This window comes from Nycticebus coucang, chromosome 21 (genome assembly GCF_027406575.1).
Source record: "Nycticebus coucang isolate mNycCou1 chromosome 21, mNycCou1.pri, whole genome shotgun sequence".
Taxonomy (NCBI): Eukaryota; Metazoa; Chordata; class Mammalia; order Primates; family Lorisidae; genus Nycticebus; species Nycticebus coucang.
Window position 1 is genome coordinate 48,267,312 of NC_069800.1, and position 14,920 is coordinate 48,282,231.

Consider the following 14,920-nt stretch of genomic DNA (forward strand, 5'->3'; position numbering starts at 1 on the left):
CAGCTAATATTTACTGAACACACACAAGGCATTATGGAGGCACGTTTCATGTAACATTCCCACCAGGTCACCATAAAGAGGTCCATCTTGTATACAGTGAAATGGAAGAGTAATGAAGTCACCAGTTACCAAGTGCAGGTGCTTGGATTTGAACTCTCCAACTACTCGAAGCCAACCCTCATTCACTGAGCACCCTATCACTCCTAGGGAAGGCCACCAGACCAACAAAAGGACACTTGGTGAGAAACGTTAAATGTGATGGAGCAGGGAAAAGGAGTGGGAAAAGGTCATGCAGTTCTTTACAAAATTAAACATACCTATATGAAGTCCCAGGAATCACAGATGTCTACTGTGCCCCCTCATCTTACACATAAAATAATTAGCTCAGAGAAATGAAGCAAAATGCCAAGGTTATATTCCTAGACAGCAGTAAGGTTGGGACATACTAAAGAGACAAGGGGAACTCGAGAAATACAGCAATATTGAAAAGAGGAAAGCATCCCCAAAGACAAACACTAGTAATAAAAACATATAAAATTATAATTGCAAAAGTCAATAATCCACCAGAAATGTTTTTATTTTTAAAGCACCTTGTTGGGAGCTTGGACAGCCGGGAACAGTAGCTTATGCCTGTAATCGTGGCACTTTGGGAGGACTACTTGAGGCCAGGACCTCATCTCTAAATCTAAAAATATATTGGGCCTGGTGGAATGTACCTGTAGCCCCAGCTCCTTGGGAGGCTGAGGCAGAGGATCGCCTGAGCCCAGGAGGTTGTAGTGAGCTATGCATTAGTCCACTGTACTCTAGCTGGGACAACAGAGTAGGATTTTTGCCCCCCCACCCCCCCACACACACAAAATAAGAAGATACAAAGTATTTTTTTCATGTATCTTAAGGTAGGGGTGAGGGAGGAAGAGCCTAAATAAAGTCTCTGTTTCAGCTTCAACCAAGAAAGATATTAAACATCACTTTGAAAATAGCCTCAAAAGAACAGATCTGATATAATGGACCACAGGTGCCAATAATATTTTACATTAACATCAATAACTTAAATAAATGAAAAGCATTACACCTGTGGTACATCTTACAAGGGTACATGTGAAACTTAGTAAACGTAGAATATAAATGTCTTAACACAATAACTAAGAAAATGCCAGGAAGGCAATGTTAACCAGTGTGATGAAAATGTGTCAAATGGTCTATAAAACCAGTGTATGGTGCCCCATGAGTGCATTAATGTACACAGCTGTGATTTAATAAAAAATAAATAAATAAATGAAAATCATAAAGATGAAATGGAGAAGGGCCCACTGATAAAGCATGCAACAATGCTAGCTCATAAAACTGCATCAAAAGTAATAAAACCCATTTCTTTGATTCAAAACTCATCGAGCTACAATAGTCCTGGAAAGCACACGTAAAGATCTGAATCCAGACAAACTGGGTTAAGGTCAGTTGGAAAGGGTTTGCAAACTAATAGAAAGATGATAGCCCAAGGCAATGGTTGCTAGAAATCCAAGGACAAACCTGGGCTTTCTTCTCAAGTACTTGAAAGTCAAAACAGATTCTAAATAAGAAAATTATGCAGAATACCTACTCTATTTGTTACAGAATCTTCTTCATCAGTTATAACCTTAATAAGCTTTTTTCCCAAACATTTTCAATAGGAAGGCCTGGAAATATAATGTCACATTATATTAGCATATTATAATTAGCACATTATATTTCCTTATTAAGCTTAGGCAGAAGAAACCATTAAATTTCAGTACATCAGATTGAAAAAAGTTTAACCAGCCTATGTCACTCTCTACTTTTTTTGGTCTAGAACAGGCGTCTTCAAACTTTTTAAACAGACGGCCAATTCACTGCCCCTCAGACCGTTGGAGGGCCGGACTATAGTTTAAAAAAAAAAAACAACTATGAACAAATTCCCATGCACACTGCACATATCTGATTTTGAAGTAAAAAATCAAAACAGGAACAAATACAATCACACTGCCTCATGTGGCCCGCGGGCCGCAGTTTGAGGATGCCTGGCCTAGAAACATAACACAGCTCTCTGTAAGGAATGTGTAGGTGGACACCTGACCCTGACAATGACACGGAAGCTGCTTCCAAGCTAGCAGCATTCTCTATCCAACTTCCTGAGGAGTGGAGAGAGATTTTCATTCTCACTCAAGGAAACAGTATTTACTGATCAATTAAAAGTTTCTTCAAACATTGGCATGGCAAACAGGTATACTCAAGAGATTTAAAGGTGGAAAGGGAAAATAGTCCCAAAGTGAGATGACATCCCCCCCCCCAATTTCTTTCAAAGAAAAATTATAAAGTAATAATACACTTATATTCCCCCAATTTTTCCTAGAAAGTATACACACTTTATGTGAAATAAAGTAATTATGAAGTTTATATGTTTTTTCACCTCAAACTCCAATACAGTCATCAGGATTAGTAACTTCTATACTTTAAAATAGAGTACAGTAGGCCCCCTTATATCCGTGGGTTTTTAGTCTGCAGACTAAACCAAATTCAGATCAAAAATATTTGAAAACAAGGCTTGGCGCTCGTAGCACAGGGGTTACAGAACCAGCCACATAAACCGAGGCTGGTGGGTTCGAACCCAGCTTGGGCCAGCTAAACAACAATAATTGCAACCAAAAAATAGCCAGGTGTTTTGGCGGGCACCTGTAGTCCCAGCTACTTGGGAGGTTGAGGCAGGAGAATCGCTTAAGTCCAAGAGTTGGAAGTTGCTATGAGCTGTGACGCCACAGCACTCTACCCAGGGCGACATAGTGAGACTCTGTCTCAAAAAACAAAACAAAAAACTTGAAAACAAAAATAATACAAACTTAAAAAACAACACAGTATAACAACTACTTACATAGCATTTACACTGTATTAGATAAGTAATCTAAAAATGGTCTGAAGTATTAGGAGGATTGTGTAGGTTATATGCAAATACTGTGCCATTTTAAATAAGAGACTTGAGGATTCTTGGATTTTGGTATCCATGGAAGGTCCTGGAATTGATCCCTCATGGAAACTGAGGAATGACTATATAAAGAAAATCCCCAGAAAGGGAGAAAACGTTTGTAGATCAGATGTCTGATATATACGAGTATCTGGAATATGTATAACTGAATAACAATCAAAAGACAACCAAATTCGAGACCATTTCACACTCACTTAATGAAAAAGAAACAATGAAAGTTCTGCCAAAGATATAGAGAAACTGGAATCTTCATACATTTATTGTTCCTGGGAATGTAAAATGCCCATAAACAGATGAACAAATAAACAAAAGTGGTATGCCCACATGTGGAATACTATTCAGCCACATAAAGAAGTGAGGGGCAGGTGGCTCATGCCTGTAATCCCAGCCCCCTGGGAGGCCAAGGCGGTGGACTGCTTGACTTCACAGTTTCGAGACAGCCTGAGCAAAAGCGAGACTCCATCTCTACTAAAAATAGAAAAACGGAGGCATGAGGATTGCTTGAGCCCAAGTCGGAGACTGCTGTGAGCTACGATGCCATGGCACTACCCCAGGGTGACAGCTTGAGACTCAGTCTTAAAAAAAAGGAGAGAAGTACTGGTATATGTTACACAAAAGGCCACATCTTGTACAACTCGATGTGCAGAAACGCTCTGAGAAAGCAAGCCAAGAAGACAGAGAGTAAGTTAGTGGCTGCCAGGGGTGGTGAAAGAGGGAATAGGAAGTGTCTGCTAATGGGTATAACATTTCTTTTGGGAGTGATGAAATGTTCTGTAATTAGACAGTGGTGGTATTTACACAAGCCTATGAATATATCTTTAAAACACCACTTCGGGCAGCGCCTGTGGCTCAAGGAGTAGGGCGCTGGTCCCATATGCCGGAGGTGGCGGGTTCAAACCCTGCCCCAGCCAAAAAAAACAAACAAAAAAAATAATAGAACACCACTACACTGCACAACTTCAAAGGGTAGGTCTTAAGGTATACAAACAGTTATCTTGATTTTTTTCTTAATCAATTTTTTTCTTACACACTGCTGACAGCAGCATCAACTACTAAAAGGCTTTTTTGTAGGAGAAGGTAGCAACAGTAGTGATTCCTTGTCATTTCACATTGCCTCAGCATCCATTCTGAATATATTTGAGTATCAGAAGCAGGACTCCTTCATCCTTAGCAGTTTCTAGTTCTCTCTCCTCCCCATTCCTCAAGGTGGTCAATCCAAATATCTGCCTGTACAACAGCTTCCTGCTGACCACCTCCCTATGGGACAGCCAGAGACACCCTACTCGACTCGCCTTGTGCTAACTGCCCAGATCTGCCACCGAAACCACCTCTCAGTCACAAGGCGACTCCCTGCGACTCGTGCCTGCCGCTCTAAACCAGTGATTTTCAGCCGGTGTGCCACGGCACACCAACATGCTCCGAGAGACTTCGTAGCCACCTTAGGTATGCCCTGAAAATTTTTAAAGAACATTAATTAAATTACTTTCAAAAGAAGTTCAAAACGCAGTATGTTCTTTTTTTTTTCTTTACTCTTTTTTTTGATCAATATAATTTAAGTGTGCTGTGGAAGTTGAACTATAGGTCTGAATGTGCTGTGAGATAAAAAAGGTTGAAAAACGCAACCTCAAACTCCTGGGTTCAAGCAATCCTCCTGCTTCAGCCTCTCAAGTAGTTCAGACTACAGACACATACCACACCTGTTTAACTTTCTATATTTTGATCTCCTACTCCTGGCCTCGAGCAATCCTCCCACCTTAACCTCCCAGGCTTGTGCCACCATGCCCAGCCCATTTATTTTTTTGGGAGTGTGGGGGAACAGAGTCTCATTATGTCACCCTCAGTAGATTGCCATGGAATCATAGCTCATAGCAACCTCAAACTCTTGGGACTTAAGCAATTCTCTTGCCTCAGACTCCCAAGTAGCTGGGACTACAGGTACCCACCCCAATGCCCCATTATTTTTGGTTTTTGTTGTTGTTGCCATTGCTGTTTTAGCACGGCTGGGCTGGGTTTGAACCTGCCAGCCCTGGTGTATGCTGCCGGCACCCTAACTACTGAACTATAGGCACAGAGCCCTCAGCCCCATTTTTGTTTTTTAGAAATGCTATATTGGGCGGCGCCTGTGGCTGAGGGTGGCGGGTTCAAACCCAGCCCCAGCCAAACTGCAACAAAAAAATAGCCGGGTGTTGTGGCGGGCGCCTGTAGGCCCAGCTACTTGGGAGGCTGAGGCAAGAGAGTCGCCTAAGTCCAAGAGCTGGAGGTTGCTGTGAGTTGTGACGTCACGGCACTCTACCAAGTGACAGACTGAGACGCTGTCTCTAAAAATAAATAAATAAATAAATAAAAATGCTATATGAACACTAGCTTTTGAGAATAATTTTTTTTAAGTCTGCAAGGTTCGTATCAAATCTTAACCATCATTTTGTCCAAGTGATAGAACTGCAGTTAACTCCGTCCTTCTTTATCATTTGCTTTTACCCCGCTCCCACAAGTAGAATGGAAGCTTCATCAGGCAGCAGTTCTGTAGCACTCGCTCGTATCTGGCTTAGGGTATAACTCAAGCCTATGGTTACTGGATGAAACAAGTATATACAAGCTTGAAAAAGTCTATGAAATTGTACCTGTAAGCAAAAATGACAACAAATACCTGTGCAGAGAACAAAGAATGAAAGAAAATAAGCAAAAGGTTAATAGTAACATGTGAGGCTGTGAAAATTTGGTTTTATTTTTAACAGACATCTAAAATTTCAATAATGAGAATGTGTTACTTTCATGGTATATGTAATAGAACAACTTTCACAACATGTAATAGAAAAATTTAAAGACTTTAATAATAAACAGGAAAAACTTTTGTCAAACAATTCACGCTCCCCCAAACTGTCAGGATTCAAGAATAAAGGCAGATATGAGAGACGTTGGCACTGTGATTACGTCTGGCTGAAGTGCAGGGCAGAGAGTGTACTTGCACTCAGGCTGGAAAGACCACTCAGTGCACGGCTTTCACGCAGACGTTTGTCTTCGCACCTTCGGCCCAGCGCTGAGCTCCTGCTGCTGGTCAGCTTTAAGTCTTGTACTTTTCCCAGCAGGGAGAAGAAGTATTCTATGTATCAGCCATCACGCAACACTATGTTTGGATTTACTTAGTATCAACAAATTAGCTAAACATAAAAACGAGGAGAAAAGCGTATCAAAATTTGCAACCTTCTATCATTTTTAAAAGTCCAAATGATAAAAATAAAAATCCAAAGAAAGTAACATCAGTTTGTGGACAGTATTTCACGTAGCAAGTTATTTCCCAATTAAATTAGGATGGTCTTATAATTTCACCTTTACTTTCTCCTGAAGGACTATTATTTTTAGAGGCATTTGACTATGAAATACACTAAATGGTGAAAAACCCACATCTTTTCCTTTATTTTACTGCAATTGTACTGGGACTTATGCATTCAGCCAATACATTTGTGCCGAGTTAGTCAGGGAAATGTAAGGAGGAGCAGGAACAGCATCCGTCCAACCCCTTGCTTATGTGCCTCTTTTCCCTCTGTTTTTTTCCCCCCCTGCATTTTGGTATACACTATCCCTGACTTACAATGGTTCAACTTCTTCTACATTATGATGAGGTTGTGGGGATGTAACCCCATCGTAAGTCAGGGAACTTCTATGTTCAATTCTATCTCTGTTGAACAGTCCTGTACTTTGGGTGATAAAGCAGGTATTTTCTTCCTGATGTGGCCCTCATATAGTCACAGCTGGTTAGAACCAGGAGAAAAGTTCAGGTATGCAATTTTCGAAGAAAAATTCCTTTACAAATGAATCAGACTGCCCAGAATGAATGGAGGAAGAGAGAAGAGGAAACCTGACTGGAACACTAATAATGTAAGGGTCCTCAGAGAAAGAAGAGCCTACGGAGTAAGAAGAAACAGGCCAGTAACAGGTGGGAAAAGTCAGATTAAAGCACGGCATCACCTATGCCTGAAGCAGAGAACCTTCCAGAACAGAATGACCACAGAATGCTTCTGAGAAGTAGCTAAGCCAAGAACTAAAGAGTGATCAACAGATTTGGCAATGTAATTTTTGTAAAACCTTTCTAACCCCAAAGCCTTGAATCTGGCATTTTTAGCCCCCACTTCTACTTCTACATTTTTTGCATTTAAAACGGGGGGTGGGGATTGGGGATATTTTTCTCTTATAATATTTCGAAAGAATTAGACATCTGACTTCTCCAAATTTACAAAGTCAATCTAATCTTTGTTAACTCCAAGCAGTAACAAAAATGAGGGGCTGGGCTCAGTGCCTGTAACTCAAGCGGCTAAGGCACCAGTTACATACGCCAGAGCTGGCGGGTTCAAATCCAGCCCAGGCCCACCACACAACGATGACAACAATAATCAAAAAATCGCCGGGCGCTGTGGCAGGTGCCTGTAGTCCCAACTACTTCGGAGGCTGAGGCAAGAGGATCGCTTAAACCCAAGAGTTTGAGGTTGCTGTGAGCAGTGACGCCATAACACTTTACCCAGGGCAACAGCTTGAGATTCTGTCTCCAAAAAAAAAAAAAAAAAAAAAAAAGAGGGACTGGTAGATTATTAAATTTAAGTGCTGATGGGAAAGTATAGCTAATTTTACTAAGCAGTGAGTATTAGGCACTTAATAAGTTGCTCTGTTGTTTTTAGAAGCTATGTGTTTCATTTCTAACAACTATGGCTTTGGGCAAACTAAAACTCAATTTTCTCATCTGCCTAAGTGGAATGATGCTTGTTTTACCAACCAAGGCCAAGAGATACCTCTTCTAGAATTTTTGGGTGACATATTTTCTAGACAAATGAATGCTGAATGGATTTTAGTGGGGTGTTTAGACTGTCTTCCTACTCTTCATTCCAGGACCACCTGTAATTTTACTGTATCTTGGGCTACCAGAGCCTCTAAGCAAAGAACTTAGGCCAACTCTGGCTCATATTATTGCCACAAACAAAAGCCCACGCAAGACCCTGGCCCAGAGCTAGAAATAATATACTCACGGATAGGGAAAGGTTCTTTTTATACATCTCAACCTTTCAGTCACACCTATTCTGAGTACCCAGAATTGTTTTAGTATTTTAAAGATAAAATGTATGCCAATATAGATAATAATAGCTAATTTTACTAAGCGGCGAGTATTAGGCCGGATACTAAGTTTGAACATATTATATCACCAAAACAATCTTAACAGGAGCTATAGTACGGTTCCAATTATGACTTCATTTCATACAGAAGTTTAGAGCGGATCAATAACTCAGCCAAGGTCACAAAGCTAGTTACGTGGTACAGCTAAGATTTGAACCCAGATTTTATTCTTAATTACTTCACAGCACTGCCTCTTGTTCTGGACACAGAAATAAGAAACAGTTAAGAAACTCAAACCATCTCTATTTTGTTTCCATCCCCCAAGACCACGGTGTCTCCTCAATCTTTCCCCAGACAACTGTCAAGTCATTTACTTTTCCTCTTCTATCCATTTTATCTACTTGTTCTTCAAATCAGATGAGAAACATACTAATAAACAATTTAATAGAACCTACATTAAATAAATTATTTCGAACACTTTTGAATTCACCCAGAAGAGTCCCAAGGTAACAGTTAATGACTATCAAACATGGACTTGGCAGCTACCAACAGACCTACAACCACCATTCTTGACAGCACATTTTGTTAGCAGTGGGCACCATTATTTTGCTTATCCTGCAAAATGAAAACTTTTGATTCCTTGTATCTGAATATTATGTAGTTCTTAAAACCTTAAAAAATTTATCTACAACTATGCTAATCATAAAGGGATGGACTAACTGAAGGGCTGACTAGTGAGATAATAATAAAGTCACAACTATACTAAAAATGGGAAGACGCTCCCGGTGCTCTTCTTTTTCATAATACTTTAATCCTTTGGGCTAGTTTTCCAAAGTGTGGATCAAAGTACGGTAGAAGAAGACTATTCTCCACACCCCATCAACACTGTGTACTTGTGTACGAGCTAAACGGGTCACAGATGCAAACCTTTCATCACCACTTGCAAGCTGCGCCAGTGACCTGGCCACCATAGCTTCCCAGACCCCTCTGGTCAAGACGGGACATGAGGCAATTCTATTCAATGTTTCTAAGTAGTCTTCTTTATATCAATGTTTTCTACATGTAAATATTCTTAAAGCCTCTTTACTCAAAGAACTGAAAAATGTGCAGCTTATTTCCATAAAAAATAATAGTTTCATAACTGTCTCATGACTGTTAATGATATATTTGATGACAACAGTGAAATGAACTGAGAAAATTTGTAATATACAATTACTATGTAATATTTTAGTTAAAATTGTGCCAACTTATATACCATGCAAGTTTGGTCTTATAAATATGAAAATAAATGTACCGTCAACCCCCAAAATTCTAGTCTGGATGGACCTCTGAGGCCATCAAGCCCAAAACTATCATCTCATGCTAATAGTCAACTATTATCTATCAAACTATCATCTCATGCTTCCAGTCTCTTCTAGGGACAGGGAGATTCCAGCTCACAAGGCATATACCACAGCTGGGCAGCTCAACTTCTCAGAATGATCCTTAAATGGATCTAAACCCTATCCTCCCGTAACTCTATACCCACATGCCCCATTCCTGCCCACAGATCCAGAAACAGGTACATTTAACTACTACTTCTTCTTTTTTTTTTTTTATTGCAGCTTTTTTTTGGCCGGGGCCGGCACCCCACTCCTTTGAGCCACAGGCGCCATCCTGGTATATTTAACTTCTTTTCCATGTGATGCCCTTAAGTCTTCACTTCTCCAGGCTACACAGTCTTAGCATTATCCACCACACTGCACATGAAATGAGTCAAAATTCTGCCATCTCAGTTACTTTATTCTGGCCTTGAATATTTGTTTCAGAATGTAAAATGAATTATAACGATGGGGGAAAAAAACTGTGAAGGTATGTTATAAGAAAGCACTTAATGCTTCAATTTCTTTTTAAAACACAATTCCGGGGTGAGGCTATTTTGAATCTTGGTTTTACTGTACAGTTTACTAATTGGTACCCTCTTTATACGTGTTGGAAAAGGCCTTCCAAACACTACCAAACTCAAAGTCTGACTTCCGTTAGCCCAGATGATCTTCAGGGCCCTCTGTGGGATAAGGCTGAAAAGTCTCAGAGGTGAATTATTTACTCCTCCATGTTGTACCTCCAACTTTGCTATTCCTCCTCTTTTCACCAGTCTGGATTGTGGCTCATGATTTAGGGATCCACACGGTGGTAAACATCTTCCCACGCTCCCGCCTCTGATCACAGCTGGGACCAATTATTTCGAGAATTTACAGGCTACCTAACTCTAACAGGTTCCTTTATCCTACTTCACCTCCGGTTACCATTCAAAATTGAGCACCTCACTCCAGGCCTTCTCCCTTTCTCCCTTACCACCATGGGCTGCATCTTTCCAAACCCACTCATGTATCATTCTCCTCCTGCCCAACCTTTCCTCCTGAGTCCTTTGACGCCACGTGCTTGAAACCTGGCTCCAAGTCTAGAAGAAGCCACTTCTTTAACGGCATTCTCAAACTGTTTAGTGGGGCTGGCATTCCCTTTGTACCCATACTCCCCAATTCCAGAGCCTCACATTCCACCCATAATACAAAACTCTGGCTCTTCTAAGACACATGACATCCCCTACTTTAATGGTCTCTTTGTAACCAGACTATAAATTTCTTTCTTTTGTTTGTTTTTGCAGTTTTTGGCCGGCACCCTACTCCTTTGAGCCACAGGTGAGCCCACTATAAATTTCTTAAGAAAAAGACCTTTTTGAGATAAAAGAAATCACTTATGAGGAAAAATCAGCAGAAAACTCCTAGCAACATGAAGAACCAATCCAGAGCAACCCTTCCAAGAGACCATGAGGTAGCTACTGAAGAGGATTCCACCTATAAAGAAATGTTAGGAATGACAGAAAGTGAATTTAGAATACACACGATAAAAACAATGAAGGAAATGGCCAATAACATGGAAAATAACCAAAAGGAAATCCAAAAACAGAATCAAATAAGAGGTGAACGATGTGAAGAATATAGAAAGGATATAGCGGAGCTGAAGGAACTGAAACAGTCCATTAGGGAACTTAAAGATGCAATGGAAAGTATCATCAACAGGTTAGACCATGCAGAAGAAAGAATTTCAGAGGTAGAAGACAAAGTTCTTGAGATAACTCAGATAGTAAAAGAGGCAGAAAAGAAGAGAGAGAAAGCAGAATGTTCACTGTCAGAATTATGGGACTTTATGAAGCGGTCCAACATATGAGTTATAGGAATCCCAGAAGGGGAAGAAGAATGCCCCAGAGGAATGGAAGCCATACTAGAGAATATTATAAATGAAAATTTCCCAAATATCACCAAAGATTCTGACACACTGCTTTCAGAGGGATATCGAACCCCAGGTCACCTCAACTCTAACCGAGCTTCTCCAAGACACTTTGTGATGAACCTGTCCAAAGTCAAGACAAAAGAAAAGATTCTGCAAGCTGCCAGGAGTAAACGCCAGTTGACCTACAGGGGAAAATCCATCAGAGTGATCGCAGACTTCTCTAATGAAACTTTCCAAGCAAGAAGACAGTGGTCATCTGCCTTTAATCTACTTAAACAGAACAATTTCCAGCCCAGAATTCTATACCCTGCTAAGCTAAGCTTTAAAATTGATGGAGAAATCAAATCATTTACGGATATACAAACATTGAGGAAATTCGCCACAAGACCAGTTCTACAGGAAATACTTCAACCTGTTCTACACACTGACCATCACAATGGATCAGCAGCAAATGTTAATGGCTTGAATTCCCCACTGAAGAGACATAGATTGGCTGACTGGATTAACAAACACAAGCCATCCATTTGCTGCCTGCAAGAAACACACCTGGCTTCAAAAGACAAATTAAAACTATGAATCAAGGGTTGGAAGACAATTTTTCAGGCAAATGGAATTCAGAAGAAAAGAGGAGTTACAATCTTATTTTCAGATACATGTGGATTTAAAGCAACTAAAGTCAAAAAAGACAAAGATGGTCACTTTACATTTGTCAAGGGAAAAATACAACAAGACGACTTTTAAATTCTAAATATTTATGCACGCAATTAAAATGCTCCCAGATTCTTGAAACAGAACCTACTCAGTCTGAGCAATATGATATCTGATAATACCATAATTACAGGGGACTTTAACACTCCTGTTACAGAGATGGACAGATCCTCTGAACAAAAATTAAACAAAGATATAAGGAACTTAAATGAGATCCTAGAACAACTGTGCTTCATAGACACATATAGAACACTCCATCCCAAAGGTAAAGAATATACATTCTTCTCATCACCCCATGGAACATTCTCCAAAATTGATCATATCCTGGGACACAAAACAAATATCAACAGAATCAAAAGAATTGAAATTTTACCTTGTATCTTCTCAGACCATAAGGTACTAAAGGTGGAACTCAACTCTAACAAAAACGTTCGACCTTACACAAAGGCATGGAAATTAAACAGCCTTCTGTGGAATAACAGAAAATCCTTAACTTCCTTGAGCATAACAACAATGAAGACACAAGCTACCAAAACCTGTAGGATACTGCAAAAGCAGTTTTGAGAGGAAAATTGATCGCTTTAGATGGCTACATTGGAAAACCAGAAAGAGAGCGCATCAACAAACTTACAAGCCATCTTATGGAATTGGAAAAAGAAGAACAATCTAAACCTAAACCCAGTAGAAGGAAAGAAATATCCAAAATCAAATCAGAGATCAATGAAATTGAAAACAAAAGCATCATTCAGAAAATTAATGAAACAAGGAGTTCTTTTTTGAAAAAATAAATAAAATAGATAAACCATTGGCCAGACTAACGAGAAATAGAAAAGTAAAATCTCTAGTAACCTCAATCAGAAATGATAAAGGGGAAATAACAACTGATCCCACAGAGATACAAGAGATCATCTCTGAATACCACCAGAAACTCTATGCCCAGAAATTTGACAATGTGAAGGAAAAGGATCAAAATTTGGAATCACACTCTCTCCTTAGACTTAGCCAGGAAGAAATAGAGATCCTGAACAGATCAATTTCAAGCACTGAGATTGAAGAAACAACAAAAAGCTTTCAACCAAAAAATGCCCTGGTCCAGATGGCTTCATTCCAGAATTCTATCAAACTTTCAAGGAAGAGCTTATTCCTGTACTGCAGAAATTATTTCAAAAAATTGAGGAGGAAGGAATCTTCCCCAACACGCTCTATGAAGCAAACATCACCCTGACACCAAAACCAGGAAAAGACCCAACGAAAAAGGAGAATTTCAGACTGATTTCACTCATAAATATAGATGCAAAAATTCTCAACAAAATCCTAGCCAATAGATTACAGCTTATCATCAAAAAAGTCATTCATCATGATCAAGTAGGTTTCATCCCAGGGATGAAAGGCTGGTTTAACATACGCAAGTCCATAAACGTTATCCACCATATAAACAGAGGCAAAAATAAATATCATATGATCCTCTCAATAGATGCAGAAAAAGCATTCGATAAACTCCAGCATCCTTTTCTAATTAGAACACTGAAGAGTATAGGCATAGGTGGCACATTTCTAAAACTGATTGAAGCTATCTATGACAAACCCACAGCTAATATTTTACTGAATGCAGTAAAACTGAAAGCTTTTCCTCTTACAACTGGAATCAGACAAGGTTGTCCTCTGTCACCTTTACTATTCAACATAGTGCTGGAAATTCTAGCCAATACAATTAGGCAAGACAAGGAAATAAAGGGAATCCAAATGGGAGCAGAGGAGGTCAAACTCTCCCTCTTTGCTGACGACATGATCTTATACTTAGAGAATCCCAAAGACTCACCAGAAGACTCCTAGAAGTCATCAAAAAATACAGTAATGTTTCAGGATATAAAATCAATGTCCACAAGTCAGTAGCCTCTGTATACGCCAATAACATGAAGATGAGAAGCTAATTAAGGACACAACTCCCTTTACCATAGTTTCAAAGAAAATGAAATACCTAGGAATATACCTAACGAAGGAGGTGAAGGACCTCTATAAAGAAAATTATGAAATCCTAAGAAAGGAAATAGCAGAGGATATTAACAAATGGAAGAACATACCATGCTCGTGGACTGGAAGAATCAACATTGTTAAGATGTCTATACTTCCCAAAGCAATCTACCTATTCAATGCCATTCCTATTAAAATATCAACATCGTACTTTCAAGATTTGGAAAAAAGGATTCTGCGTTTTGTATGGAACCAGAAAAAACCCCGTATAGCTAAGGCAGTTCTTAGTAATAAAAATAAGGCTGGGGCCATCACCATACCAGATTTTAGGTTGTACTACAAAGCCATAGTGGTCAAGAGAGCATGGTACTGGCACAAAAATAGAGACATGGACACTTGGAATTGAATAGAAAACCAGGAAATGAAACTAACATCTTACAACCACCTAATCTTTGATAAACCAAACAAGAACATATCTTGGAGGAAAGGCTCCCTATTCAATAAATGGTCTTGGGAGAACTGGATATCCACATGTAAAAGACTGAAACTGGACCCACACCTTTCTCCACTCACAAAAATTGATTCAAGATGGATAAAGGACTTACATTTAAGGCATGAAACAATAAAAATCCTCCAAGAAAGCATAGGACAAACACTGGAAGATACTGGCCTGCGGAAAGACTTCATGAAGAAGACTGCCATGGCAATTGCAACAACAAAAATAAACAAATGGGACTTCATTAAACTGAAAAGCTTCTGGACAGCTAAGGAGACAATAACCAAAGCAAAGAGACAACCTACACAATGGGAAAGGATATTTGCATATTTTCAATCAGACAAAAGCTTGATAACTAGGATCTATCGAGAACTCAAATTAAT

The 14,920-nt window shown here is 39.5% G+C and overlaps 1 protein-coding gene across 4 annotated transcripts in view; it reads right to left on the bottom strand.

Moving 5' to 3' along the window:
• Positions 1-14,920, bottom strand: part of CHD6 (chromodomain helicase DNA binding protein 6) — a 213,623-nt gene that overhangs the window by 129,999 nt on the left and 68,704 nt on the right. The window lies entirely within an intron of this gene.